Consider the following 16,258-nt stretch of genomic DNA (forward strand, 5'->3'; position numbering starts at 1 on the left):
TCTTTAATATTCTACTAGATTAAGTAGATTATGCATCCTTAATAACCGTGCCCAAAAGAAGGAGGACATTTCCTTTGGGACGGAGGGAGTATATATTAGGGTAGTATTAATCGTTTTGGATTTGGACAACTACGGCATGCAATTCAGCTTCCCTCACGCTCCGCCGAATAAGCTGTGTACGATGCGCACTATATGACAGCTAGCATTACAAATTAAATTTAAAAAAGTTATTATATGATCATATAATAATATCTGAATATTAATTTAATAGAAAATGAGTTATTACTCTCCATACTCAATCATCTCATCTCTTTTTGGCATAAAAATTAAGAAAAATGTAAATTAATTAGTTAAAAATAATAGGATCTATACCTTTTCAATGATTAATTATATTACTCCCTCCGTCCCAGCTTTTTGTATCCACTTTTAGTTATAAATACAACTAAAAGTGGATACAAAAAGCTAGGACGGAGGAAGTACATTTTATGAAAATGAGATGAGAAAAATGACAGAAAAAGTATATACTAAAATTTAGAGGAGTAAATAAATAATATAAAGATAATGAGGCGACATGATATAATAATAATAATAATAATAATAATAATAATATAGTTAGCAAAGAAATATAATATAATGTACTCATGATAATTAAGTCTTACCGACCTTGACTTTCTAATTAGAAAAGGTAGATTTATTGAGAACTTTTTTCTATTAATTAATTACTAGATGGCGATTGAAATGTCGTTTAACGCAGAAGAAGACATTTTATCATCATTAATCACACACTATTTAAATTTTGGCAAACTTTTCCTGCTTTCCATAGCTTCAGTTCAGGCGAGCAAAGCTATGAGCGGATAAGTCTATATGATCGTCTGATCTTTACATTAGTGCCATTGCCACAATCCACTTATTTTTACACAAAAATGTATATAAGAAATTGTAATGAAATATTCCTTTATTTCTCATAATGGGTTGTTTTATATGTCAAAATTTATAAATTCGGTCTAAATCGTTTCGAAACTTATACTATGTGATAATAATAATTATATACTTGTATAAAAGGTCTCACACGATAAAAGTATCTCTCCTTTGTGAGATTGAATTGGGAATATTATTACTATAATCACAAAGATTTGAGAAAACGACCGCAGAGATTTTGCTATATCTTCTTGAGAGAAGAAAACGGCAACTCAGGAATAAGGATAATATTGTATATTCGTATTCCACGTAGGGACATTGAAGAATGGTCACCAGAAATTTTGTTAAAGACTATTATTCATAATCCTCACCAATTCAATTTTTTAATAAAAAAATTATTTCTCCTTTTTCATATATATAATACTATATAATTTAATTTAACTCTATAACTTTTATACTTATCAATAATCTATATTAATCTAAACATATGTTATTTTTTATTATTTATTATTATATTTTTTAATAATAAAATGTCAAGTAGTATATCTCTTTTTGATAAAGTAGGTTGTTAGGTCCTGAGGGTCTCGAATAGGTGTATGGGGGGAGGAATACACCTATAGGCTATTTTTAACTTAATCTACTGACCTCAATCAGAGGGATCTCAGTCAGAGATCAAAACGAAACTTTGCACGCAAACAAGGACTCCTGTTTTACTAAAATCAGTTTTGACCAACATGGTTGACGACTGATACTGAAAGCTCTTCAGTAATGAGTTATCAGTTAAGTTGCTGGAACTTAATTGATGCAAGTAAGGGCTTCAGTCGTGTTTGCTAAAATAGAGATGATATCACTCTTCATGACTATCAGAGGATAATTCAGTCAGATCGATATCATACGCAGCCAGGGACGGAGCCAGGAATTTAGTTCGGGGGGGTGAACTTGTACGGGGGTTCGGGGGCGGTAGCCCCCGAGAATTTTTTTTTGGGCATTCAGTATATTTAAGGTATTTTTTTATTAAAATACGAACATAATACTAATAATAACGAACAATATTTTCATAGATTATATAGTTTCAATATATCAGAAAACTTTTTCTGGAAATTCCGTATATTTAAGACATTTTTTATTAAAAGGCAAGCATAATAATAATAATAACAAACAACATGTCCATAGATTATATATTTTCTATACATTACAAATTAGTTTCAATACATTATAATTTTGTTTAGCATTTCGTACATATTAGGCATTTTTTATTAAAAGACAAGTATAATAGTAATAATAACAAACAATATTTCATAGATCATATAGTTTTAAAAAACAAAATTATCCTTAAATTAAGTATATATGAGAGAATATAATTACCAAATACTCTTTTATAAAATAAAATTATTTTATAATAGGTATAAACATATATCTATATATATTTTAAAATTAAAAAAAAAAAAACTCAAAATTTGGGAGGGGGCTCTAGCCCCCTGGCTCCGTCCCTGTACGCAGCGGAAATTAAACTTAGTTTCGTAATAGCCTCGGTGGAGCAGGTTGTTGGATTAAGGTTTCTCTTTGTTGTTAGTCAGTGTTCAGTTTTATCAATTGAAATAGCACAAGTAAGAATGTAAAACTGAAAGCTGTAAATAACACAGAGACTTTTACGTGGTTCGGAAAAATCCTTTCCTACATCCACGGTTGGTTGATCAGACCAACAATCCACTCCGCAAGTGCTTCACTGGTGCACTGCAAACCGTACCCGTGTGCTTGCCTGGTGCACACAACCGTGAACTGAAGAAAACCCTTCTTCAGCACCCACACAACCTCGCGTAGGATTTCCCTGCTAAGCACACCTCGTGCTCAGACTTTTCACTCAGAGTTCAGAGTACCTTCCTGAACTCCGAACCACTCAAACACTCTTATGGGGGGGAGGTTTGAACGAGTGCCAACTATACTTACAAAGAACAAGTTCTTTGAAGCAAGTTTGACCTTTGGCTTCTGGGTAAACAGATATGTGCCTAGGGTCTAAGAGAATGTATGTAATCAGCAGTGACTGATTTTGGATTTGGAATTCTCTTCTTCGATTCAAGCTTTGGGGAGGTTAAGCTTTAGACTGAGTAGCAATTTTGGCAGAGCTTCAGCTTATGTCGTTGAATCGGTGAAGGTTGAAGTGATCCTCGAGCGCTATTTGTAGGAGAACTCTTGAATAGATCCGTTGGCGTAAATCGTCCTCAAGATTTCTTCCGTTGGAGAGCAATTCGAATTTGGGCTGAGGCTTCAATCTTCGAGGTTCCTTGTCTGTGTGGAAACGACTCTCTTTGATGGACATGAGATGTGACGTCTCTGAAAAGTTACCACCAGATAGGAATGACCTCTGCAGAGATAAGATATTCTGAGATCTCTGCATTTAATGCGGCTGTACTTGTGCGTACGTGGCTTCCTCTGAACGTTGGAAGATCAGTCCTAGGAGGAATGTTCAACTGATACTTGACTTTAGTATCAGTCCATTGCGCGCATTAAATAATCAGTCTTCAACTGATTCTTCAACTGATACTTCAGTTGGTATCTGCAGTCTTCAGTCTTCGTTCTTTAGTCTTCAGTCTTCAGTCTTTGACACCGCAAGCTAAACTAGAAACGAACTCTAACACTTGAGTTCAAAACGATTCTAGTCTATTACATTTAAGTCCTATGAATTTTGGTATCATCAAAACAAGGGTTAGGATATTCCTCAAAGTTCCCAACATAGGTTGTTGAATCGCTTGGTATTCTATCATTTTTCTACGACCGATTATTGATAAGAAAATATTTCATCCATTTTTTTCAATCAAATACTTTGTCTTTTTAGTATGAACAGTTGGTGTGGTCATGACTAAAGAACTAAATATAGTCTAATTGAACACTTGCACTCTGAGTTTAGGGATGGTAATTTATCCGCGGATAATGGATATTCGTGAAAATTTGAATCTATTAGGGTGGGTTTGAGAGGCATTTGATATCCACGAATAGTTTCGTGGTTGCAATTCACTATTCATTTAGTTCGTGGGTATGAGTTTGAATACTTACTATCCATACCCGCGAAACTCATACCCACGAAACCCGTTTACCAACAAAAAATATCCGCGAAAATACCCGCCAATTACTCGTGAAACACCCACAAAACAATTCTTAAAATATAAGCTTTGAATATCCAATTGTAGGATTTTATATTTTAGTTGATGAATTTGAATTTAAACTTTGTTATTTGTGGATTTCAACATGGATGAAAGATGTGGATTTGAACTATGTTATTTGTATTGATTTTTTTTTTGTATTAAATTTGTTATAAATTTATAATTAAATTTTGTTTCGCAGGTATCCAATAAATAGTAGGTGGGGTTATCCGACAGATAGTAGGTGGCGGATACCCGGCGGATAGCGGGTTCGTGGATACCCGACGGGTAGCGGGTATCCGCAGATCGCGAATGATGGGTTTGGATACCATTTGATATCCATAGATAATTTTGTGGTTAAAAATCATTATTCATTTTATTCGTGGGTATGAATATAAATAATCATTATCCGTATCAGTCGTACCCGATTGCCATCCCTATCTAAGTCATTTCTTTGACTTTCAGCTATTGAATAATTAGGCAATATTTTATGGCCGGTGGTCACACCATAATTTCCAAATACAACAACGCCACCAACATCGGATTCTTGCCACATCAAAAGAGATAAGAGAAAATACCAATAATTCAATTAAATTATTATTTATCATTTTAATTGAATGAATTATTTAATCATTCACCAACTTTATAATTAATTTTATCAATCTTACATTGAAAAAAGAATTATATGAGCCAATGTGCGTTGAGGAGGACCTTTTTCATTTAATCTTATATCATTGATTTTCTTATATCATCAATAACAAAGTACAAATTTAGTGAATACACAGATGGTAAAAAATTTAGATTGCAATTTTAAAGAAAAAAAACGCAGTTTAATAAATTAAAGATATGGACATGTTGCACAAAAATCCAACCTATTGGGAGACCAAAAAAAAGGAGGAATATAAATTAAGAAATAGCTTTAGATTTGTCTTCGATGTGAGACCGCATTAAAAAAATTTCAAGTTAGGCAATCATTAAAATCTACCTAATTAATTAATTGAAACGCCAAAGTCTATAAAATGAAAACAAACAAGGAAAGTGGCCTCCTCTCTCTCTCTCTCTCTCTCTCTCTCTCATGTTTTTTTAAATGGTGCAATAACTAAACAAGGAGCCCACCATTGTAATGGGAGTAAGTGAGATTCCAGCTGTATGTATTCACGTGCTACATAGTCTTTAATTTCTCAGAACATAAAAAATGTAAGTAAATTTATTAATTAGTTCATAATGTACTAATGTGTAACCCGTCAAATTTCAACGGTATCATTTGAAGTTATAATTTATATAAAAAAATATAAAAATTATTTCTTAATATAGTTACAAATTATAGAGATTATTCACTAAAAACTAATAATATGATGAAAAAATAAATTAAAAAGAACTTTGATCCTTAACATGTATATTCGAAAAAATTATCACCCTCTACTATTTTTCACCCAAACTCGCAACCCGCGAATACCCGCCACCCGTCGGGTATCCACCATTCGTTACCTGTCAAATACCCGCCACCTACTACCCGTCAGATACCCGTCGAGGCTTGAGAGATAGTCGGGTATCCACCACACGCGGATACCCGCCACCCTCTTTCTGCTTTTTGTTATTTTGAGACAGACATAAGATTTGTTCATTTTCATTTTTGAAAACTTTCTATCACATAGTAAATTATTTCTCTACTCGTAAAATAATTAATAATCATTATTGACATTATTCTTTAATGTCATAATTTATAAGAGAAATTTTGTGAAATTATTTCATAGTATATATATAAATTGTGGATTTTTTTAATGACAATGTATATCAAAGAGAACTTTCATCCCACCTTAATGTAACTTAGCAAAATATATATTCAAAAAATAACCCTTTTCCTCTTTTCCATTGGCTAATTATCACCCCACATCACAAGTATGAGAAATAAAAATTAAAAAAAAAATAATCAAAATCTCAATAAATTGTACAAAAAAAAAAGATTTAGAATTCGACGGGTTACACGCTACAAAAAAAAGTTCTATAACTAATAATGATTCGAACTTCAAGCCTGTTGCGGTTAATATGTTGGGTACTGTCAGGGAATTATTCTCCATTTACGAACTTATCACCTAAAACCATTTAAAAAAACAAACAAACAATGAGCATGCATAGAGAATGATAAAATATAACACAATATCATTTACATGTTAGATTATAAAATAAATTTAAGAAAATGACCAGCCTACCCGTTGAAGCTTAAAACGCCAGGGAGAAGAATATAATTGTTGATAAGCTACTCAAAGAAGACCCTTAAGTGAAGAATATTCCATTAAGAAAAATAGAGCTGGCAAGCAATTAAACTCATATTTTACAAACTTAGCGAATTCAGCTATTAGATAATTCGTTTCCCTATCCGAATGCAACAACGACGACATCATAAACAAACTCGTGTTAATGAAGAGAAAAGTGTATAGTGAATACATAGAAACACGATAATTACAGTTTCATCAAGAATAGAACTAGTGGATTAGTCAAATTTCATATGGGACTTTGATAACCAAATATTTCTCTTACCCTTTCCCATAGTTTTTCAATCACATTATTCATGACTTCATGCAAACATGATCCAACTGTAAAGATCCAAAAGTGAGGATCACACTCGTAAGATTCCAGCAGCCTGCAAGCGTAACCAATAGGGGTGAGCATTCGGGCGGGTTGGGTTGAAACCGAACCGAAATACCCAACCCGAAACCCAAACAGCCTAAAAAATTTCGAACCAAACCAAACCGTTTGACTGGTCAAAACCGAACCGTAAATTTTCGGTTCGGTTCGGTTCGGTTTGGCCAAAACCGTTTTTTTTTTTTTTTTTTTTTTAAAGCTATAAGCAAAAATTAAAGTACTATGAATAAGCAAAAATTACCACATCTAGATAAATCCATTTACTTCTACAATCAAGAGTTTGTAAAAATTAAAGAACAAGCACAGAATAAAAATCTTATTTACTTTTGAATTTAATGTAAAGTGTAAAATTCTAAATTTATTTTTTAAATATTTATTAATTAATTATTTAAAAATAAATATTTATTAATTATATTTAAATCGGGCGGGTTCGGTTTATAAACCAAACCGTTTTTCTCAAACCGAACCCGAACCGTTTTCTGGCAGTTTGAAAATTTTCAAACCAAACTAAACCGTTTTCTCTACATAAACCGAACCAAACCACCTGGTTTGGCGGTTCCGGTTTGGTTTTGCTCAGCCCTAGTAACCAAGACACCATTTCAATTTTCAAATATGAACATTAATTACAACTATCATCAACTCTTAATAAATCCAAATTCACACATATAGCCACCAAATTGAGTTGTGATTCAAGAAGAGCACTCATGTCCTTGATAAACTGACTGTTCAATTTTGAGAAGCACCCATAACCACAAAATAATGATAAACATCCAAGATTACTCACATCAGTTAGTTTTCACTCAAGCATTTCACCTCGATCGCAATTTTACTATTAATATTTAATCATCTAAAAAAACAAAAATATTCAATTTTGAGACATCCCACAAACACAAAATGACCAAAGATTCATCAAGATTACTACTCACATCAATTAGTTTCCCAGAAAATTCACCTAAATCTAAGTTTTAAGCAGATATATAACCATCTAAAAACAACAAAAAGATTAAAACTTGAGACATCATACAACCACAAAATGACCAAAGATTCATCAAGTTTACTACTCACAGCAGTTGGTTTGCCAGCAAAGTCACCTCAATCCCAATTTTTTATAACATCTAAAAACAACAAAAAGATTCAATCTTGACAACCCACAACCACAAAATAACCAAAGATCCATTAAGATCACCACTACACTAACATGCGATAATTATTTTTTCATCTTTTCTATCTCTTATAATAAATTTGCAATAAAAAGAACTCAATCTTAATGTATATTTAGATGAGTGTATTTAAGTTCCAGCAGTTATTACCATGTAAATATAAGGATCAGAGCGTCCTCCAGCTCCAAATCTCTTCACTGCTTGCAGCTTCAGCAACCTATTGATAACAAACAAATTTTATATATAGTAATCAAATTCACAGAATACAAATTCGAAATAAATGAAAATCTGAATTCAACAGACTCTATGATTTGCTGATGTTATAAGTCCAAAGAAGAAGTAAAGAAGTTCCAAGATAGCTTGAGTTGTGATTCAAGAAGAGCACTCACAATTGTAGATGGAAGGAAGCAAAAAATATTCGATTTGGGTGCTGCAATATGGAGAAATACAGAGAGAAATCAATCCAATGCAGAAATACATAAAGAAATACAGAGAGAAAATACACAGAGAAACCAAAACAGGGAAGTAAAGCAATCAAAGTCAGCATCGGTGAACTCTTTCAAGTTTCAAAGTTTATTTTCTCACCTTCGATTCCTTCCTCGATAATTTCCAGAGAATGAATCGGAGGTGAAAGCTCGTTGCTTTTATAGATCAAAATCTAGGGCTTAATTTTCCTTTGATAAAATTATTTCCAAAAAAATGTCTTTCTAAAGTTTACCATCAATAATTGTATATTTCCAAAATTTGTTATTTCTAAAATTAAGCACTAATCATTCCATATTCAACCCAGTCAAGCATAATCTTTAATACTTACCATGTTAGAGCAATGGTGGTTGAGGCGGCGCCGACGTTTTAGAGCAATCCGTGCGTCTGTAAGAGTGGATACAAAGGTGAACTAATGAATTTATCACTAAAAATCTAGGTTTTGAAGTTTCCATTGTTAAACAATTACCTAAATGATTGTATATACTTTTAATCTTTCCAAAATTTGTTCTTTCTAAGTAGAGACCCAATCATTCTATATTTACAATTGTACTTTCCTAATAGAATACTTACCATGTCAGAGGAGGTGGCAGCGGCGGTAATGGCGATTTCTAGCCAGACGGCCGAGTGGCGGCCGACGAAGAGAAGCAGACAGAGGCGATTGCGGCCTTCCCGTACGCAACATTCATTGAAATATCTCACTCGTTGATGTTCACACGAAGAACGGGCCATCGGCGACGGGGGAGAGAATGAATTTGGGGACGAAATTGAGGCTTGAGCAGCAGATCACGACGGTGGGAGGGGCAGATCACAGCGGTGGGGGAATGGGGAAGGAGGGTCGGGTGGTCCAGCGAAGCAGATCGCGGCGGTGGAAGGGAGAGTCGGTGTGCAGAAAAGACAATGAAGGGAGAATCTATCGCAGCGGTGGGCGAAGGTGGAAGGAGAGCCGGGTGGTCCGGCGAAGCAAATCGCGGCGGTGGGAGGGGCAGATCGAGTGATTGGGGAATGGAGATCCGGTGGGGGTGGGGAATGGAGAGCGTAGACAGAAAAGATTGCGAAGGGGATTTAGGAATTATGAGTGATAAATTATTTCATTAGTGTTTTAAAGATTAAATAGCAAAATATTATGTGGAATTATATTGCCACGTCAGCTATAGAGAATTGACCTAGAGGCTCTAGAATTGCAGGGATTTTGAATGGTGAATTCTTAGACATGCCACGCGGGACCCCGGATTAAGGAGAAGCCAGGAATCGCTAATCGTATTATATATTGATACTTGTATTGGGTCAAATTGATTACCTTTGCTCCCTTTTTCCTTGAAGCCAGCGGTCGGGCTGGGTCTCAAGCGCTCGCGTGAACCTAGCGCTCGCGGGGCTTGCAGCGCTCGCGAGATCTCCACCCTCGCTGGTTTTGTGGATTTCAACTCCTAAAAAATCACGACAAATTTTTGCTAATTCATTAAAAATTCGATCAAGAATTCATTCAAAATCATAAAGAATCCATGAGAATTCTATAGACTTTTAAAATCCACGGACTTTTAAAATCTACATAAGTCTTGAACTAATACACCCCTCTTAATGTCGGAGTACATAGTAAATGCATCCAAACTATTGAATTGCAGAATATGTATGAAATATTATACATTTTGTGTTACATTCAGTATTTCATTGTAACGAATTAAATGCGTGTTACATGTATTGAATATGTATATTATCTTTCTGTTTTTTAAGTGTCCTATTAAGAAGTAAATTTTGTTCTTAAAAAAAGTGTTCCATTTATTAAAAAGAAAGCGTCCCATTTTAAAGTTTCATGATAAAATTATGCACACTTTTTCATTTTACCCTTTCTTTAGTGGCATTTTTCTTTTACTTTGTTAATTTTTCATGCAATAGTTCAGGATAAAAATGAACAAATAATCACTTTTTTAGTACGTGCATTTTAACTATATGAATGATATGGAACACTTGAAAAGACTGAGGGAATATATTATAAAGGGAAAATTAAGGTGCACATTGCCCCCTGAATTACACCCCCTATAGCTTTTAACATCCCATACTCGGTCAAAGCGCGTTGACTTCCAGCATAATCTGTTATCAACAAATTCATACAGGGCTTCTCCATTTCTGTCCTTCTGCTGCTTGAACAAAAATTCAACATTAAGAGTTCTCTTTGAGTACCTCAAAATATACTTTAAAGCCTCCTAATGAGCTCTTCCTGGATTAGACATGAACCTGTTAGTCACATTGATTGAGTAAGCTAGATCAGGTCTAGTGCACATCATTGAATGCATAATGCTCCCAACCAAATTTGAATAAGGAACACCTTCCATCTCTACCTTCTCTCTGTTAGTTTGTGGCCTTTGATCTTCAGATAATTTGATATGTTGAGGCAAAAGAATACCAGCAATCTTTGCTTCGTGCATTTTAAATTTCTTAAGAACTTTACTAATGTAATCAGACTGAATGAGAATCAGCTCCAACTTTTCTCTATTCTTCTTAATATCCATTCCTAAGATTCTCCTTGCTTCTCCCAAGTCCTTCATATCAAACTCTGAATTTAAAGCTTCTTAACTTCATTTACTTCCTTCATTGATTTGCTAGCCACTAGCATATCATCAACATATAATAGTAGATACACAAAAGTACCATCTTTTGCTTTCTTAAGATATACATGATAACACTCATGTTTCCATAGTTTTTAATGTTCATATGATGTTAATTTTATAGGAAATTGAGTATTGAATGATTGTTTTGTGCTTAAATTGTTTTATCTTGTGAAATATGTTACTTGCTCGTACTTTGATGAATTTTATAGAAATATGGAGTTTGAATTTGGACCGATGGTCTTAATAGAAGATGTATATCGTCTCAATACGAGTTCTTAGGCGCAAACGGTTTACAAATCTGAGTTCGAACGAGCAAGATAAGGCCGAAACAAGAAAATCGCGCGCAGTAGTAAATAGTGCCCGACGAGAATTTCCAAATTTTCGGGATTTTGCGGGATTTTCGGATTTTATCAGTATTTTCGAATCCTACACTGTATTGATCTCCTATGCCTATATATAGTTCATTTTCCTGACTTATTAGACACATCTCTTCACCTCATTTTCTCATCTTTTCATATTTTTCAGTTTTAGACTTAGGATTTTAATGCTTTCATAGATTAGATTTCCTTTCCTGCAAGATTCAAGATTCAAGATTTCCAGTTGTTCATCCTGAATTCTTTCCGGGTTTTATCTATTTTATTTATTTCAATTGCTTTATTTTATTTTATTTTATTTTATGATGTCTAGCTAGTTCTTTATCTGATTATAGGGTTTGTAAATAGTTAATTAGATTCATGTGGTTTATTTTTTAGTACCTATTTACCTTCCAGTTTATGATTCATAAATCCTAGTGCTTGATTTCTTGTGGATTATCTGGCCAATAATTTGCATGTGTAGCTATTCGGTTTGAGACCTAACGGAGATAACTGTTTAGCGGATTCAGGAATGTACGATATGATTTTAACCTTAAGACCTAGCGGAGATAGGTGGATCATAGGGAGCTATTCTTGTAAGCTTTTTGGAGTTAGTAGATTTTCTTGAGACCTAGCGGAGATAGAGAATTTATTAATCTACTGTCATATGCTGCTCTAGCGAGAGTGCTTGATTATATTTGTGATCTCTCATCATAACTGGATTAAACTGGTAATTAGGATTAATAGGTTGATTATGAGAATTTGATTAATGAATTTATATCCCTAGGATCAGTCGTTTTATTTATCTGTTTTATTTATATGATTTTATTTGTCTTGCCTTGAGTTTAGTTTTTATTCTCCTTCTTATTTTTGGTTGCCTGAATATTGCTATAGGAATTATTATGATTACTTAGAGTAATTTTGTTTATCAGTCCCTGTGGATAGGATACGATACTCGTTTACTGATTATTTGCTACAATTGCACCGTGTTAGTTGCGGTTTTTGTTGCTAATAAAAATAGTGATCAATACACACCTATCATAAGAAGACCTTCTGAAATTTATACTCAACATAAACTCATCAAACCGTTTGTTTCACTGCCTTGGGCTTTGCTTGAGTTCATACAAGGATTTCTGTAACAAGCATACTTGAGACTCCTTTCCTGGAACAGTAAAGCCTTCAGGTTGATCCATATAGATTGTTTCTATTAGTTCACCATTGAGGAATGATGTCTTTACATCCAGCTGATGTAATTCAAGATTAAACTGAGCTACTATTGAAAGTAGTAGCTTGATTGAACTGTGCCTAACAACTGGAGAGTAGATTTCATTGAAGTCTATCCCTTCTTGTTGAGTAAAGCCTCTAACCACCAACCTGGCTTTATATCTCACTGTTTCTTTTCCATCAATAACCTCAACTTTCCTTTAAACAACCATTTGCAGCTTACACACCTTTATGTCTTAGGTTTAGGAACAAGTTTCCAGGTCTTGTTATTTGATTAGAGAATTGAATTCCTCGTTCATGGCCTCAATCCAGAATTTTGACTCTTTGCAGGATACAGCTTCTTTGTAAGTTCTGGGTTCTTGATAGCTAATCTTCTCAGCAACTGTTAGTGCAAATGATATTTGATATGCTTCAGCAAATCTGGCAGGAGGCTTGATGCTCCTTCTGATCCTGTCTCTAGCAAGTTGATATTCATCTAGATCATTTCCACCTTGATCTAAAACTTCTTCTCCTTGTTCAGCATCAACTTCTTCCTTAACTGCCACATCTTCATTTGCATTTTCAGTACTAGCTTATGCCTTTGAGGACTCCACCTCAAAATCAATACCAGAACTTTCCCTATTAAAAGGCATGATATCCTCTCTGAAGATAGCATCTCTTCTTATCAGAGCTTTTCCTTTTCCAGCCTCAATACACCACAGTTTGTAACCTTTTACTTCACTAGAGTATCCTATCATAACACATTTCAATGCTCTTGGTTCCAACTTATCTTTCTTTATATGCATATAGGCAAGACATCCAAATTTTCTCAAATTTGTGTAATCTGCAGGCCTTCCAGTCCATCTCTCTTCTGGGGTTTTGAACTCAATAGCTGATGATGGACATCTATTGATGAGATAAGCTGCAGTAGCAACTGCTTCACCCCAAAATCTTGCTGCCATTCCAGAACTAGATAACATACATCTTACCCTTTCCAAAAGGGTTCTGTTCATCCTCTCAACAACCTCATTCTGTTGGGGATTACCAGGTACAGATTTATGCCTCTTGATTCCCTTACTTTTGCAGTAATCTTGGAATTTTTCAGATACAAACTCTAGACCATTATCTGTTCTTAAGCATTTAAGTTTGAGATTTTTCTCATTCTCAACTACACTGCACCACTCAACAAATTTGTCAAATATATCTGATTTATTCTCAATATTATACACCCAAACCTTTCTTGAAAAATCATCAACTAAAGACAAGAAATAGTTTCCTCCACCTACTGTGGTTGTTTTAGAGGGACCCCATAAATCAGCATGCACATATTGAAGTGGTACAGTAGAAATATGTTTACCTATTGGATATGACAGCTTTTTACTCTTACTTAACACACATGCTTCACAATCATTCATTTTAATATCATGTTGTATCCTAAGGGCCCGTTTGGTTTTCATTTATGGATTACTCAAGACTAGTATCCCCCTAGATAATTAGCGTGGATAACTACGCATTACTAATAATGGTTGGTTGTTTGCTATTATGGCTAATTAATCCTAATTTATGTTTGGTATTCATTGTAACATGTTGTATAAACTTAATAATGGACACAATTGTCCCTTTAAATTTTTGAATATTCCAGGCGTGTCCTCATGAAATCGACCCACCCCATTATCACACTCAAGCCTATTTTTTGGAAGTTACTTTCGTCCGCCAATAAAAACCTCAGAAGAAGAGGAACAGGTGCCCTTCATTTGTTGAAGCAGAAAGGTTGTCGAGCAGCCCAGGGAACAACCGCCCTCCATCGAAGCAGTAAGAAGGTGGTCCGACGTCTGCGACGATGAGTCAAGCAACTCAAGGTTCGTCCCATTGTTCTCAGCAATCCCTTCTCTTTACTGAAATCTGCTATAGTTATAAAATCATTTGGTGAAAAAGCAACGCTATGTATTGATTCTGTTTTTTGATGTGTGTTATAAATCTTCTAATATTACGATATGCTAAAGCTTTGTTCTTATGTTATATCATGTTAAGAAGAGTTTTTGGTAGCGTGTTCTTCGATTGTCTTCGCAATGTATTATAGTGAAAAAAGCCTTGTTGTTTGCCATATTCAATATTCTGCATTAACAATTTGTTCTTCGATCCGTTTTATATTGTACTAAAGCTTTGTTCTTATGATATATCATGTTATATTTCCCATATATTGCCGTGTTATATATCATGGTAGATTACAGTACTTTGATGTATAGTAGCATGAAAGTGTACGTGCTAAATGTTGGTGGTTTAGGTAGCACAGGAACTACACGTCCTGGCCGTGTTAACAAGACGGACCAAAAGCGTCGTAGTTGGTCGAGTCATGAAGAAGAAGTTCTAATTGCTTCACTGAAAGAGCTCGTTGCACAAGGCTGGAAATCCGACAACGGATTTCGAGCCGACTATTTGAGTAAGTTAGAGGAGGCAATGAAGAAGGAGTTTACCAACACCGATTTGAGAGGAATGCCTCACATAAACTCGAAGGTGACAACGTGGAAAAAAACTTACTATTCATTATGGAATATCCTCAAAACTAGTGGAGTTGGCTTCAATAGCAACGGGAAGCACATGATTGACTGTGATGACGAACAGTGGGAGAACTTTGTGAGGGTAAGTTTGAGAATCAATATTTATGTTCGTGTATACCCTTTTTGTGATTGTTGTATGAACCTTTGTCATTACAATTCAGGTTGATAACAACGTACGCAATTTTCGCAAAAAAAGTTGGCCTTACGTTGAGGATTGGAAGATTATATTCGGCAAAGATAGAGCTACGGGCGATGAGGCGGCGGATATGATGGAGGCGGCACATGAGCTGTATCGGAAGTTAGACGTTAGCCAACTGAATAAAGATGGTGATTACGAGGTCTCTCTTGACGATATAGTTGATACCGGCGAAACGGGTGACAATGTAAGCCAAACTCAACATCATGAAGCAAGTATAGATGCTGAAAAGGAAGTTCAGACATCCGGCAAGAAGCGGCGCCGTAGTGTCGGTTTCGATGACAGGTTTTTCAAGGCTCTAGCTAATATTGGTCGGGGCACGGAGACTAGACTTGAAACAATATCAAGTCGGATGGGGTATGACTATGATATATCAAAGGCAAGGAAAGAAGTTTTCGCTCAGTTGAGTGGTATTCCGGGGCTATCGAAGACCGAGAAGTTCGACATCTGTAATATGCTTGCTAAGGAGGTGGAGCTTCTGGACGTGTTTTCGAGCCTCCTGGAAGACTCTAAGGAAGAGTACGTGCTCTACTTGCTTGCTTTGAAACATAAGAAAGTCATCGGCATTTGAGAGTGATTTAATCTTTTTTTGTGCATATACATCGCTGCTTTTGTTTGGTGTATACTGCAATGAATTGATTAATAATTATTTCATCTTTGAATTGCTTTTTGATGGGTATTAGTTGTCCCATATTTTGCTGTTCTTGGTACTCTATTTTATGGATGTTCGGGTTCTATTTCTTATGGTTTGAATTTATTGTTTTTTCATTTGATGTTGTAGCGGTTCTTGGTAGTTGTTCTTGTAATTTTTGGTATATGCTTTGAGTTATATTTATACCTATTTGAAATCTTCGTCTGGCTTTAACTTAAATTTGTTGAAGTCTATATCATTTTTTGGGCAAAAAAAGAACTTCATAACAATTCACAAAAACCAACAGGCTAATGTGATGGGAAAATTGTACGAAAATACTAAAAAACAAACGACATGGGAACAACCTTAG

General features: G+C 34.8%; 1 long non-coding RNA gene across 4 annotated transcripts; it reads right to left on the reverse strand.

Annotated features, from left to right (window-relative positions):
* Positions 1–5,872: 5,872 nt before the first annotated feature.
* On the reverse strand, positions 5,873–9,594 carry LOC131010416 (uncharacterized). 4 transcript variants are annotated; one of them, XR_009096551.1, is made up of 4 exons: positions 8,915–9,594; positions 8,248–8,728; positions 8,009–8,075; positions 5,873–6,148 (listed from the first exon to the last, which is right to left on the reverse strand). It is a non-coding gene; the product is annotated as an uncharacterized LOC131010416 (long non-coding RNA). The 4 variants fall into 4 exon arrangements; XR_009096550.1 differs by having other exon boundaries at positions 8,162–8,728; XR_009096549.1 differs by having other exon boundaries at positions 5,971–6,696.
* Between the last annotated feature and the right edge of the window lie 6,664 nt (positions 9,595–16,258).

The sequence above is a fragment of the Salvia miltiorrhiza genome, chromosome 2 (assembly GCF_028751815.1).
Source record: "Salvia miltiorrhiza cultivar Shanhuang (shh) chromosome 2, IMPLAD_Smil_shh, whole genome shotgun sequence".
Classification (NCBI taxonomy): Eukaryota; Viridiplantae; Streptophyta; class Magnoliopsida; order Lamiales; family Lamiaceae; genus Salvia; species Salvia miltiorrhiza.